Raw genomic sequence first — 15,601 nt, forward strand, 5'->3', positions numbered from 1 at the left:
CTCTTGGTACAGCAAACTAAATATGACATAATAGGCATCACTGAAACCTGGTGGGATAAGTCCCACGATTGGAATGTAATAATGGGGGGATACAATCTATTTCGGAGAAACAGACCAGACAAGAAAGGAGGAGGAGTGGCGTTATATGTCAGGGATGTGTATACCTGTGAAGAGATCCAAGATTTAGAAACACAAAGCCAAAGTGAGAGCATTTGGGTCAAAATTAAGGGAGAGAAGAATAACAGAGACCTCATTGTGGGAGTTTACTATAGATCCCCAAGCCAAACGGAGGACATCGATGATGCCTTCCTGGAACAGATGGCCAAGCATGCAAAAGGAAGGGAGATAGTAGTAATGGGGGACTTCAGTTACCCGGATATTTGTTGGATGTCAAACTCAGCCAAGAGCATAAGGTCAAACAGATTCCTCACTGGCCTTGCAGACAACTTCATTGTCCAGAAAGTGGGAGAAGCAACAAGAGGAACAGCCATTTTAGATCTGGTCCTAACCAATGTTGATGAGCTGGTTAGTGGGGTAGAAGTGGAAGGATCATTAGGCGCGAGTGATCATGCTCTTCTGAAGTTTACTATACAGCGGAAAGGAGCAGCCAAGCATACTAGGACTCAATTTCTTGACTTTAAGAAAGCCGACTTCATAAAACTTAGGGAAGTGCTGGGTGAGATCCCATGGACAGTAATACTAAAAGGAAAGGGAGTTCATGATGGCTGGGAGTTTGTTAAGAGGGAGATAGTAAAAGCACAACGTCAGGCAATACCAATGAGACGGAAACAAGGAAGGTGCCTAAAGAAGCCAGGGTGGCTATCTAAAGAACTTTTAACTGAGTTAAGATTAAAAAAGGATGTGTACAAAAAATGGAAAAGGGGGGAAACCACCAAAGAGGAATTCAAACAAATAGCCAGCACGTGGTAATCCATTAGCTTTTAAAAATTGGTCTATCGCAGTCCCTTCCTGAGGCCCTTGCGTGTAAAGTTTTTTGAAATATTTCAGGAAGCACTTTCTTATTTCTTCCGGTTTCTGTATATTTCTCCCTTCAACCTCCAGATTGGTAACAAAGTTCAATTTTTGTCTCTTCTTCAACTGCCATGCTAGCAGTTTTCCACATTTATTCGCCGATTCAAATGATCTTTGTTTCATTTGTTTAATTTTCCATTCCACTTCTTGATTTATTAATTTCGAATATTGTGCTTGATAAAACTTGATTTCTCTCAGAATCTCTTTGGATTTTGGTTTTTGTCTCAATTTTTTCTCTCCATCTCTTATCTTCTCTAATATCTTATCCTTTTTTCCATTCCAGAGTTTTTTCTTGATTGTGTTCTGTTGTATCAGAAACCCTCTCATTACTGCTTTGCTTGCGTCCCAGATTATTCTCTTTTCCACCGAAGTGTTCAAATTTATTTCGAAATAGTCTTTTAAAGTTTTTTGGGCCTTTTTCACAATCTCCTGATCTCTTAGTAGAGTGTCATTCATTCTCCATCTGAAGGAACCGGCAGGGGTAAGTCTCAATTCCACTTTCAGAGCGTTATGGTCGGAGCAGGTTTTTGGGCAGATTTCCACTTTTATAGTCTTAGGTGCCAGCCCTCTAGATGTCCATATGTGGTCGATTCTTGTCCATGACAAGTGAGCCTCAGAAAAGAATGTTCCTTCTTTACCTAAGGGGTTCTTTGTCCTCCAAATATCAATCAAATCCATACTGTCAGTCAATTCAAAAAAAGTTTTAGGTAGTCTGCCATCTTTGGTTAAATTTTGGTTTTGTGACTTGTCCATGTAAGTAGAGACCACCCCATTCATATCTCCCATCATAATGATGTTGGAATAGTCCAGATAATCCAGCAATATCTCATGCAGCTTCTTGTAAAATTCTGACTTCCCTTCATTTGGTGCATAAATTCCTACTATCAAAAACTTTTCTCCTTGTGTTTGTATCTCAATTGCCAAAATTCTTCCTTGCTCATCTTTAAACAGAAATTTCAGTGACAGGTTCTCCTTTGCATAAATCACTACGCCTCTTTTCTTAACTTTATCTGATGAAATAAATTCTTGGCCTAGTCTTTTGTTGATTAACACTTTCCTATGGAGCCTGGTCACATGGGTTTCCTGCAAGCAGATAATGTCCAATTTTTCTTTTTTCAATATATGAAAGATCCTTCTTCTTTTTTCCGGGGAGTTCCCACCATGAATATTCCAACTAAAAAGCTGCAGAGACATCCTGGATCAATCTAAGAGTCCTGTAGGGATGTGTCTTCCTTTTCGTCCAGACCTGGTGGTGGAGCTGGTGTTGATTCAGGCAAAGGTGGTGGCCAGGCTCCTGCTACTCCTTTCCGAAGGTCCTCTCCGTGGTCGTTCAAAAATTTTAGTTGGTCTTCTGCTGTTCTAATTTTAACTTTTTTTCCTTTGAAAATAAAAGATAATCCTTGGGGAAACTCCCACCTGTAGGGAATTGTGTTGTTTCTCAGTAGTCCTGCTAAGTCCTTATATATAGTTCTTAAATCCAAAAGTTGTTTCGGGATATCTCTGTAGATTTCTGCTTTTTTACCCTGAATCACCAATGCTTTTTTAAAATGTAGGCCTAATATTTTGTCACTTTCTTGCCTAGATCTCAAAATGATCAGGCAATCTCTAGCTCTGTCCTTCCTCACCACTCTTCCCAGTCTAAAAGCGGTGACAATTTTAAAGTCCTTATCTTCTTCTATAGCCCAGAACTTTGATAATTCTGATGTCAAAAAACCAATCAAATCGTCTTGTTCAAGTTCTGGTATTGCTCGTAATCTAAGATTATTTTCCCGATTTTTCAGTTCCACCATAGACAGATAGGCCTGCTGTTCACTGATTTGCCTGCACAATGGCCTTACTTCCCTTCTTACTTCCTCAGCCTTCTTATTTGCTTCTTCTGCTTTTTGATTTGCTTCTACAGCCAATTTCCGATTTTCTATAGTTGTTGTTTGAAGGTTCCCAATTACTTGTGTATTTTGGGAGACTTGTTCAGTCAGCTTGTTAATTGTAGTTGTAGCTTGGTCAAACTTTGTATTTAAAGCTGCCAGCTGATCCAAAATTTGTTTAGAAACTGGGTCAATCCCTCCTGAAGCCATATCTTTTAGAGCTGGCTCTTGGGCTGGCTGAACAACTTCTCCTTCTTTCAATGTTAAAATAGTAGGAACAGATGATCTGCGTGGCTGTACAGTCAGTGTTGTTTGTAGCAGTTGCTGAGCAGCTTGCTCTGCTTTCGTTTTGGCTGCCCTTGTTTTCCTTGTACCACTCATTCCATAGCTGTCTATGCGTCAAGGTCAAATTGTAAATCCCATGGGGAAAATAATCCAGAATGTAAACAACCACCCAGAAGATAGTCCAAATAATGTGCAGTTCCCAGAGATTTGTTAGTCCTAAATCCACTAGAGGGAGCTCCCCTGTAATTCAGTGGGAAAATAAACTTTTTCCACCATTAAACAGCAGCCCAAAAAGGTAAAAAGAGCAAAGAGGTACCTTCAATGTCCCTTTAAGCTTACAGAGCTTTCCCAAAGTACAACAAAGTTTCAGTAATGGTGCAAGTAGCAGTCTCTTATTTGTATCCAATAGCGCTCAACAGTAGCACATCCACATTTAGTTACAGTTTCTGCAATTTGACAGCTCTTATTGTCCTGGCAGCCCAACGATTTGGTCATTTAACTTTTATAATCCACTTAATAAGGGAGGGGAAAGGTTTCAGTTCAAATCAGTTCACTCACCATCAACTTAATCCTTTTCCCTTTCAAATAGACAAGTTCCAACTTGCGCGATTATGACAGCTTCCTTAGTCGTTCCTCATAAGGCATCGTTTCCAGGCCTTTGACCATTTTGGTTGCCCTCCTCTGGACACGTTCCAGTTTGTCAGTGTCCTTCTTGAACTATGGTGCCCAGAACTGGACACAGTACTCCAGGTGAGGTCTGACCAGAGCAGAATACAGTGGCACTATTACTTCCCTTGATCTAGATGCTATACTCCTACTGATGCAGCCCAGAATTGCATTGGCTCTTTTAGCTGCCGCGTCACACTGTTGGCTCATGTCAAGTTTGTGGTCAACCAAGACTCCTAGATCCTTTTCACATGTACTGCTCTCAAGCCAGGTGTCCCCCATCTTGTATTTGTGCCTCTCATTTTTTTTGCCCAAGTGCAATACTTTACATTTCTCCCTGTTAAAGTTCATCTTGTTTGTTTTGGCCCAGTTCTCTAATCTGTCAAGGTCGTTTTGAAGTGTGATCCTGTCCTCTGGGGTGTTAGCCACCCCTCCCAGTTTGGTGTCATCTGCAAATTTGATCAGGATGCCCTTGAGTCCATCATCCAAGTCGTTGATAAAGATGTTGAATAAGATCTTATTTATTTGTCTGTTCCCTAAGATTGCCCTCCCCCCCAACTTTGAAACGTGTCATTCGTTTAATAAATGAGGGAGATGGGAGGGGTGTGTGTAGGAAGCTAGCACAAAACTGCAGACAAACTTAGCAGGTCTGACAGCAAAAACCCTCAGTCTTGTCAAGTTTGTTTCAGAAATTCATCTCTGCTGCTACCTTTGATAACTTGGATTACTAGACTATGCCAGTCCAGAGCACACCAGGCTGTTTCAAAGTGAGTTTTAGGAACATAGGAAGCTGTTTTATACCAGGTCAGCTGGTTTGTCCATCAAGCACAGTGTTGTCTATTCTGACTGGCAGCACCTCTCCAAGGTGTCAAGCAGAAGTCTTTTCAATCACTTGCTATCTGATCTTCTTAAGAGGAAAGGCCAAGATTTCAGTCTGGGACCTTAAACGTGCAGTGTATGTGCTGTGCCTCTAAGATTATGGTCTCTTCTTTGAAAGCAGATACCTTGTGTAGCAGCTCTAGACCCTTGGTTAGGGGTACTTAAAGGGTTAAGATGTTCTACATGAGCAGAGGCTTGGGCTCACAGGGCTCAAGTTTATTATTTCTTCAATACCAAGCTGCAATCTACTCTGAATTTTAGAGGCAAATGGCAAGTTGTCTTTTTTGAAGATTTCATTTAACTGGTAATACTGTAACGAGTTTTCTTATCCATTCTTGAATGTCTTTTGGAAGAGCATACATGAAAGAATGGTGCATGCACACACACAAAAATGGCAGTGTAGTCCATACTTATTTAGCACCATGTAGTTAATCAGTTCCCTTTTCCTATTTGCAACCAGACCTTGAGGCATCTGGGGTTGACTTCTCTCCTGTTTGGAAGGTTAACCTTTGAAACCCTCAGAGATAGAACACGTAAAGCAAACGAATAAGAGAGTGTGGTTTCACTCATGGCCTACGGGTCCCAAGAATGTGGCCTCCAAACTACATCTCTTCCTTAAACCAGCAGGATGGCTATTATTTGGAAGAAGGGGGTAGTTCATCCCGATTCTGAGTTCTTATCTCTGCTTTGCTTTGTTGGTGGTCTGAACTAATTAGTGCCGAAAGCAGTCCTTGTTACCACATATGAGACTCTGGATAAGTGACAGGTCTTTGTGCAGATGTGAATCCTTTCTTTTTTGTAACTCACTGTTTTGTCTTGTCTGCATTCGGCATCCCACAGAACACGCGTCTAACAAACCTCACCCATACTGTGCAAAATCTATTGGAAACTGTCCCTATCTTCAAACATACAAAGACATATTATCCTGATTTCTCCCTCTCTCTTTCCATAGACTATGATCAGGCATTCCTGAGCTGGCTTGTCTGCAACCTATTTCCTTCACGGAAACAATGCCTGAATTATATTATTGAAAGCAGGAGAGGATCATCCCCCCCCCCTTGTTTTCTTTTGAAAAGAACAACAACAAACAAGGTAGAGCAGAAATGGAGATCAAGGCAACAGATCTGGAAAGGTGCTTTGAAAGTCAGAATACAAATTATTCTAGGCGAAAGGGTGGACAACAGAAGAAAATATACAGATTGACAGGGACTGGCCTCAGGCCTGCTGACTGGGAAGTGGCATTTATTGACTCCTGCTTGCAGGGCTGAGAACTGGGAAAGGGGGTAATTCCATCATCTTGTTTCATTGATTTCCATAGGATTTAAATATGACTAAAGGAGTGGTGTAACGGTTAATTCTGCAGTGCTAGAGCTAACCATGACAGTCCCAAGTCATGTCCTCAATGCAAGTAAATAGCACAAGGCCCAGTTTATTAGGATCAGTATGCTCCTACATAAAGTTTCTTGGTGCAAAGCCGCATTGAGTGCAATGAAATTTATTTCTGGCTACATAAGTACAACTTGCAAAACACACTGAGCTTTAACAAAATCTTCAGCCAGTGCAAATGCAGCTTTAGTTTTAATTAGAAATGCAAACAATATTGCACAGGAGTGTTACCATTCAAATTACTAATGTGCAGTAGGAACCCCATCAAAGTAATGAAATGTGTGGCCTTCCTTGGTTACTTCCCTTGTTCTCTTGACCTCCTCCATTCTAACGTTACGAAGAAACTTGAATGAGGCAAGAATAAGGGTGGAAATTAACTGGACACCCCTGCAGATAATATCAACACTCTGGTTCTGCAAAATGTCCAGGAATTAGATGCTTCTCTACATTCTCCTTTCAGCACACCACAGGACTAAAGTTTAAAAGAGCAAAGAAACAGTGGGGTCACTCAGAGGAGAAGATGGTGAAATGCAAACAGGGGACACAGAAAGGGCTGAACTCCTCAATGCCTTCTTTGCCTCAGTCTTCTCCGATAAGGAAAACAATGCCCGACCTGAAGAATTTGGAGCAAATGATTCAGCAAAGGAAACACAGCCCAGAATAACTAAGGAGATAGTACAAGAATACTTGGCCAGTTTAGATGTATTCAAGTCTCCAGGGCCAGATGAACTGCATCCAAGAGTATTAAAAGAACTGGCAGATGTGATCTCAGAACCACTGGCAGTCATCTTTGAGAATTCCTGGAGAACAGGCGAAGTCCCGGCAGACTGGAGGAGAGCAAATGTTGTCCCTATTTTCAAAAAGGGGAAAAGAGAGGACCCAAATAATTACCGCCCAGTCAGTCTGACATCAATACCAGGGAAGATTCTGGAGCAGATCATTAAGCAAACAGTCTGTGCACACCTAGAAAGGAATGCTGTGATCACCAATAGTCAGCATGGATTTCTGAAAAATAAGTCATGTCAGACTAACCTGATCTCGTTTTTTGACAGAATTACAAGCCTGGTAGATGAAGGGAACGCAGTGGATGTAGCCTACCTTGATTTCAGCAAGGCATTTGACAAGGTGCCCCATGATATTCTTGTAAAGAAACTGGTAAAATGTGGTCTTGACTATGCTACCACTCAGTGGATTTGTAACTGGATGACTGACCGAACCCAAAGAGTGCTCATCAATGGTTCCTCTTCATCCTGGAGAAGAGTGACTAGTGGGGTGCCACAGGGTTCTGTCTTGGGCCCGGTCTTATTCAACATCTTTATCAACGACTTGGATGATGGACTCAAGGGCATCCTGATCAAATTTGCAGATGACACCAAACTGGGAGGGGTGGCTAACACCCCAGAGGACAGGATCACACTTCAAAACGACCTTGACAGATTAGAGAACTGGGCAAAAACAAACAAGATGAATTTTAACAGGGAGAAATGTAAAGTATTGCACTTGGGCAAAAAAAATGAGAGGCACAAATACAAGATGGGGGACACCTGGCTTGAGAGCAGTACATGTGAAAAGGATCTAGGAGTCTTGGTTGACCACAAACTTGACATGAGCCAACAGTGTGACGCGGCAGCTAAAAAAGCCAATGCAATTCTGGGCTGCATCAATAGGAGTATAGCATCTAGATCAAGGGAAGTAATAGTGCCACTGTATTCTGCTCTGGTCAGACCTCACCTGGAGTACTGTGTCCAGTTCTGGGCACCACAGTTCAAGAAGGACACTGACAAACTGGAACGTGTCCAGAGGAGGGCAACCAAAATGGTCAAAGGCCTGGAAACGATGCCTTATGAGGAACGGCTAAGGGAGCTGGGCATGTTTAGCCTGGAGAAGAGGAGGTTAAGGGGTGATATGATAGCCATGTTCAAATATATAAAAGGATGTCACATAGAGGAGGGAGAAAGGTTGTTTTCTGCTGCTCCAGAGAAGCGGACACGGAGCAATGGATCCAAACTACAAGAAAGAAGATTCCACCTAAACATTAGGAAGAACTTCCTGACAGTAAGAGCTGTTCGACAGTGGAATTTGCTGCCAAGGAGTGTGGTGGAGTCTCCTACTTTGGAGGTCTTTAAGCAGAGGCTTGACAACCATATGTCAGGAGTGCTCTGATGGTGTTTCCTGCTTGGCAGGGGGTTGGACTCGATGGCCCTTGTGGTCTCTTCCAACTCTAGGATTCTATGATTCTAACCAGTTCCACGTGTTTGTGATTTGCTCTGGTTAGCATATGTAACAACACCCAGAACTTAATTGTGTGCTTTTAAGTGGCATATTTCAAGTCTCCACCTCTCCTCAATTGCTGCTCAAAATAATGCATACCTTTTTTTTTAAAAAAAACTGCCTGATAGAGCCATTTCCTTTTCTCTCACTTTTGTTTTGTTACACACACACACACACACACACACACACACACACACACACAACACACGTAAGACAGAATTAAATGACATGGGTAAGGATATAAGGGGAACAGTTGAAGTTCTAACGAGGTCCTTGTGGATGGCATAATGACCCGCAGAGAATCTTGTGGTAGATAATGAGGTATGAAAAACAATAAATCACATTTTCTGCTACATTGTTAAGCATCAGGTCACCACTAGATCTTGACAATTTCCTGCAATGATCGGTGCTTAGAAAGCCTATGATTCAGTTCCAGGAGATATTGGTGACAGGCGCTGTAAGGCAAATACTGCTTCAGCCTACCAAGAAATTCCTCTTGAAAGAAATTTGTCTCTCACCTGAGGGATAATTACCTCCTGTACCTGGAAATGCTTCATTTCAAATTACTGTGGACTTGACTGTTCACATAATTTCACTCTCTGTGCTTATGTGCACATTCCACATGTACTAATCCAGGGATTCAAAGGTGAAAAGTAGGCGAATAGGTAAGCAGTGGTGGCGGTGGGGGGAGAATGGTGGGGCCAGAATGCACAAACTTTTCAAGGCTAACTTTACTGAAGCTGCATAGGCAGACCAAGCAGCTACTCACAGGCAGGAGAAGGGATGGCGGGCACAATTCAAGAGGCAGCTGCTATTCTGTAATCAGCTTTTTGCCAAATTGCAGTCAAATTCCTCGGATGTGACCCAGGCGTGTCCATCCACGTCCATCGCATGTCCTACTTGGCTACCTACATCCCATGCCTCCTGTGGCTGCTCAAGACGGCCACTTGCACAGTCCCATAACAACCCAGCGGTGGCCAGTGGCGGCCCCTTTGGTATTGGAGGGACTGATCCCCCTGCCTAGAAATATTGAGGAGGCTGAAGCCCCATATACCCGTTACCCCTGCTTTCTTCTATCTTTTGGTTTAGAAAGGGGTCCTTACTGTCACAGTTGCTTCTCTCATAGGAGATAGATGGTGAAAACTCCACCTGTTCTGATTCTCTCATGTTCCACTCGGCTACCTATGGTGTGTGCCTCCTGCAGCTGTAGGTGACTGTCATTTGCAGCCCCATAACTACAACCTGGCGATGGGGGATAGTGGGGGGGGGGCAGGCTGAGCCCCCATGGCCAGGATTTAATCCAGCTGGGAATGGATTTAATAATCTTGTGTTTTCCGAGAATGCATGTAGCTGCCCCACCAGTTTGCCTGAGATGGGTGGGAGGAGTTATTAACATTCCAAATTCTCCTTCATCTTTCACTCACTGGCCCATCTGTGTGGTCAAATTACTCAATGTGACCTAGATGTGTTCATCCACATCTGTCGTACCTCCTGCTCAGGTACCTACGCCCGGCGCCAAATGAATTGTTTGGTCCCATAGGCTGCATTAAGATGGGGTGAAAAACTAAGGATTTTGCTCTAGTTTGAGTTGCCAATCCTTCTGGTTCCTTCGTCTTGGTTAAAAGTTGTTTATTTGTTTGGAAACCTGTTATGATACCCTGCAGAATGCAAATGGATTAAATCAAATTTCCCCCCTCCCCTCTCCTCCATCTTCGCCTCCCCTGCCAGGCGTGGCCATTCATATTTGTCGCATGTCCCTCGTGGCTAACAGGGCCCTTGGCCTCCCACGGCTGCTGGGGACAGTCATTTGTGGCCACAGCAACAGCCTGGTGGTGGGGGATGGCGGTCCCCTCAATACTGGGGGGACTGAGCACCCTTCCTAGAAATATTGAGGGGGCTAAAGCCCTGGGTATCTACGAGGTCTGCCCTGCCTTGTACCTGCAGTCAGTCATTCCGGCCAACTGAGGCAACGAGTCCTCAGTAGAGAATCAGCTCTGCTGGGATCATTAGAATTCTGCAAATAGCAGGGGCATCAGTGCCTTGGTACTTCATCCTCTGTTGGGTTCCTCATCGTCTTTTACAAAGGAAATGGGGCTGCTGCAGTTGGACAGTTGCTTAAGACATGCCTGCAAGGAGGTGTGGGCCAGCTCTGACACAGAGCACTCTGCACCCAAAATGGCAGGAAATGCAATCAAACTTCCGAATCTGAACTACACACAGGCTAACACCAGGCAGGCCCCAGAAGAAGGATCTTTCTTGTATCTTTTTGTTTACAAGGGGTCTTTGCACAAGCTATTTCTGATGCTCCTCTGACCCGGAAGTGACCGGAAATAGCATGTGTGCACGCATATGGGCAAGCACTCCCCCGCATTCTGGCCTGCTGCACGATCGGCGCTGGAGACACTGGACCGACGCACAGTAAGTTTGCTGACCCCTGTCCTAGACCAGTCACAGGGGAGTGGCAGGTTTGCCACCATCTTTTTACTTGAATTGTGGCCAATCCAAACAGGCCAAGTTGACAGGCCTTTAGACCCGATAAAGGTTGTCTGTATCTGAACCCAGGCTCCACAGTTGGTTGCAAAAAAACCCTCCTTATCCCCCCCCCCATTTAATGATGCTGTGTGTTTATGTAAGCTAACATTGTCCTTCTAGGGCACTGCATTCCTTGGCTTTGTTGTGGTCCAATAATGGTTGCCATTTTCAGAGCTAGGAAGGAATTTTCCTCCAAACAGATTGACCCCGTTTGGAGGTTTTGTCTTCACCATAGCAATAGTCATAACTTTGGTGGATAAGGCATTGAAGGAGCATGTGATATGATGAGAGAAGCCCATCCTTAAGTTGCACTGGTTAAACTGCTTGAAATCCACATTGTAGATGTGATCTTGCAAAGAGAAGGCATGGTTCCACATGCCCTGCTCAAAAGCTGCAATGAGTGAAAAAGGTTCTTCATACTCCATCCATTTCCTTCCAGTAAGCCTACCATTGTTGACAAAGGAATCGGGGGTGCTGCAGTTGGACAGTTGCCTTGCTTGGTCAGATGGCCCAAATGGTTGGAGCACCATGGTATTTAAGGCATGCCTGCAAGGAGGTGTGGCCAGCTCTGAAACACAGCACTCTGCACTCAAATGGCAGGAAATGCGAAAGATTTATACGATCTGAGGAGAAGCCAGAGTATATAAGAAGTATCATGAACAGAGACTTCCGGGTTAGCGCGATCGGTTAATGGCGGATTCCCTCTGAGCTCCGGAGGGAATCGGCTCTACTGAGGACGGGTCCTGCCGCGGCGGCGACGCGGGGACCCTCAGAAACCACAGGCGCAGAAGCCTGTGGACTTGGTGACTCAGTGGGCACCATTTGCGCCCCCCGACCCACAAAGAAGCCTTTTTAAAGGCTTTGGAGAGGGTCAAACGAGCTTTTAAAGCTAGAAAAAAATTGTTATTTACTATCTCTGAGACTGGATGAGTTACAATTGATTCTATGTTGTTGGAAACAAAGAAGAAATAAATAATTAAAGTTACTGACTGTTGGAGAAGGAATACTAAGTAACCAGAACCCCTCTAGGGGGGATTCTGAGACATTACAATGGCTGCAGATGGAAAAATACAAGCAGAGTTAGAAAAAATGTTCTTTCTCGTGGGAATCCTACAAGACCAGAATAGAGTTATGGCTACAAAACTCACGACCTTGAACACAAAAGTAAATAACACTGCTGACTCTGTTAAGGATTTGACAAAAAACAACTCTGCAGCTGAATCAGAAGAGACACTTTTAGGATTAAAGCAGAGAGAAGGAGGAGTGGAAATATTGCTGGTGGAAAGTGCCAACCAAGAGCCTACAATTCTGGAATATAAAGAAAACAAGCAAATTGTGGATTACAAAAAAACTGAAACTGAGCATGAAGTAAGGAGTGATCCCTCTATGGGGGGGGATCGGAAGAACCATGGATGGCGAATTTGTTCCTGATGAAAGGGGAAGCCTTTGGGACATTTGGAACATTGGGACTTAAAAGAAGCAAGAATTATGATTGGGGCTCCCTTTTGGAATATGGAGGACTGGTTGGAAGAAATCTGGATCCTATCGGGAAAGAGCTCCTTCGAGACCTGATGACCAACACAAAGGACTACCAACAAAATCGACGGAGAGGGACTGATGGGGATTTGAAGGCCTCGGACGTGAGAAATCCAGGCTAAGAAATGATATTGTGGACATCTTTTGGGGATCGAAACCGGGAAAGAGGGGGGGAGAAGCTTTTGAATCCAAAAGGAGGAGAATTTTTATGATATTTAATTTTAGCGTGTTTAATAACTGATATCTAAAATTGGGAAATTTGTGAAAGGGATCCTGGGTCGACCTTAGAAAAGGTTGTTTAAAATTATAATTGATATATAAGTTAAAAGTTAAAATTGGTTGATTAAGAAGAACTAAGAAAAGGAAGACTATAATAATATTTTGAAGATGGAAGTAAGAACTTGCTGGACCAACTATTGGAATATAGGATGTATGAAGGGGTGGCGCGGGGAAGTCAGAGAATGTGGTTATGAAAGTAAGGATTGAAATTATGCATGTTTGTCTTTGTTTCTTTTGTGTGTTTGTGATGTCAATGTAAAATGTGAAAACCCAATAAAAATTTTATTAAAAAAAATAATAATCAAATGGCAGGAAATGCAATCAAACTTCCGAATCTGAACTACACACAGGCTAACACCAGGCAGGCCCCAGAAGAAGGATCTTTCTTGTATATTTTTGTTTAGAAGGGGTCCTTGCTGTCATAGGAGCTTCTCTGCTAGGAGAGGTACGAGGTAGGTTTCTTTTCCTGCTTCTGCTTTCCCAACAAATATTTTAAATTGCTAAATTATGGCTTGATTTTTGTATTTTTTGTTAACTGCCTTGATCTTTTCAGAAGAAAGGAAAGGAGAGTGTAGCAGGAGACCCCCCCTTCATTACACTGTAATGCACAAGCACCCCCCACACACACACACCTTCCACCTCCCCGAGCCTGGAGATGCCCCTTCTAGAGGGGCATCCCCTGAAAGCCTTCCGTAAATAAGGGAGCGCTAACTTGACAGCTCCGCACGGAACCCCTGTTATTTTCATATCTTTTCCCTGAGTAGACCGCGAAACTCTACCTCGCCCTATTCTTATTATGGGTTGACCAACTCTCCGAACTCGAGGTCAATCGGCTGCCGCTTCAACCAATCAGTGCTACCGAACAGCGCCCCTTGTGGCGGCCACGCAGGTACTGCAGGCAAAGGCGCGCTTCCCTATACTTTGACAGCTCTCAAATACAAAGTTTCCGAGTTCAATTGACCGTGACTGATCTAATCAAAATGTTGCAACCAGCTTCCGGAAAAGCGAAAGCGCTTTGAACTTCTAGGACAGTTTTCTTCATAAATTCACTATAAATCAGCCGTACATCGGATCTTCACCGGACCACTTTTATTCTGCTTCATATCACAAGGACTATCAAAGGGGGGTGGCCTGATATCAATCGGCCATAATCCCTCAAGCGAGGAGGCACGTACACTACAGCCCTTCCCAGTTGGCATGGCAACCTTGATAGTCATCTTGATGGGCTCAGACAGAAGACTATCAAGAACACAACGAACTGCATACACTAGTGGATTCAACACGGACTATGACAAAGGGACAGTGATCGGATTCCCCTCAGGGGGCAGGAAACTGCGCCTATCCTTTTGTCTTCTGGAAATGACTCATGGGGAGGGGGGAAAGGGGCTCTGGCCAGGTGTCATGGTACTCAGATTACCTGAGCAACCCCTCCCCTGACTCCTCCTGTTTTTAATGTAGTCATGATGTAGTTACGATGTATTTCTAGGGGTGTAACTCAGGGGATTAGAAGCTAATAAAAGTTGGGGTCTTCTTTTGTTCTCGGCTTCCATCTTGCTTCACCTTGTGGGCGGTGGGAGTCCTGTCGCGACAGTCTTTCTTCAATAAAGACCGAGCCTACAGGCTGCTGATTTGCTCCAAATTGCTCTGGTTGGTGTCTTGATTTCTGCCCAAGGGAGCCCTCGGATTCTCCGGTAACAAGAGCAAAAGTAAAAATATTTTAAATAAATACATAAAGATATTCAAGGAGCCCATTGCTGTATACAGTGTTAATGTTACCATGGATTAAACTAGGGGTTTTTTTTATTTGTTTAAAAACATTGTATGATTTATTCTTTGTACCCCGCCCATCTGGCTGGGTTTCTCCAGCCACTCTGGGTGGCTTCTAAGCAGCCCCTGGGGGTCGTTTAACCGGCCCCCGAACCACCCCTGAACTGAACTGCCCGCTTCGCGAGTCCTCACAAGCTCAGGCTACCTTTTGGGGTGGCCAGGATGACATAATAGCAGCACGGGACATTTCAGCTGACAGCTAGAGTGGGTATAAGACAAACAGACTGCTGCGTTGATATTTGACAAGGTGACCACAGCTGTGCTTATCTCCATTTCCATTCTTTGGCCACATAGAATGGTGTCGGCTTCCTTTGTTTCTGAGATACATGGTACAAGTGGTGAGGCAACACATGCCATGGTCACATTACTTTGTATCAGTCTGAGCATCTGTTTCTTTGGCCTTGACTGTCATTGTCAGCTGAAACCACAGTAACAGGCTTTCCTGGGCTGTGTCCTCATGCTACACCCCAACCCCCAATGGTCTGCTGAGTCTATCTTGAGCCATCATGAAATCAGGCTCTGGTCACTTGATCAGATTATCAGGACACAAACATGGAAAATTCTCTCTTCAAATGACTAATCTCTTCACCACATATTTATGTATTTGAGGGGGAAACATTGTAGCTCGGTGGCATGCAGAAGGTCCCAGGTCCCTTCCCTGGCATCTCTGATTAAATAAGAACTAGGGAAGAATTGTCACTCCCTGAGACCCCATCAGGGCTATGCGGACAGATATTCTGTTGTTGTTGTTTTTTAAATCATGTTTTTTATTGAGTTTTCCATATTTCATTTCATTTTATAATACATATCCCAAGCTTACATTACTACTCCAAGCGAGCATCAACTTCCTTCCATCACTCTTTCTGACTTTCCTATTAGTTTAACATATTTGTCACATTTCTATAATCACTTCTTTACCATATATAATCATTTAACAATCACCCTTTCAATTGTAAATTAGCTCCTTCTTTCCACATTACAAAACATTTCACATTAATGTTACAAACGTTTTTAGGTGTTTACAACTTTCTTTCAAATAATTT

This window comes from Podarcis bocagei (genome assembly GCF_964188305.1).
Source record: "Podarcis bocagei genome assembly, chromosome: W".
Classification (NCBI taxonomy): domain Eukaryota; kingdom Metazoa; phylum Chordata; class Lepidosauria; order Squamata; family Lacertidae; genus Podarcis; species Podarcis bocagei.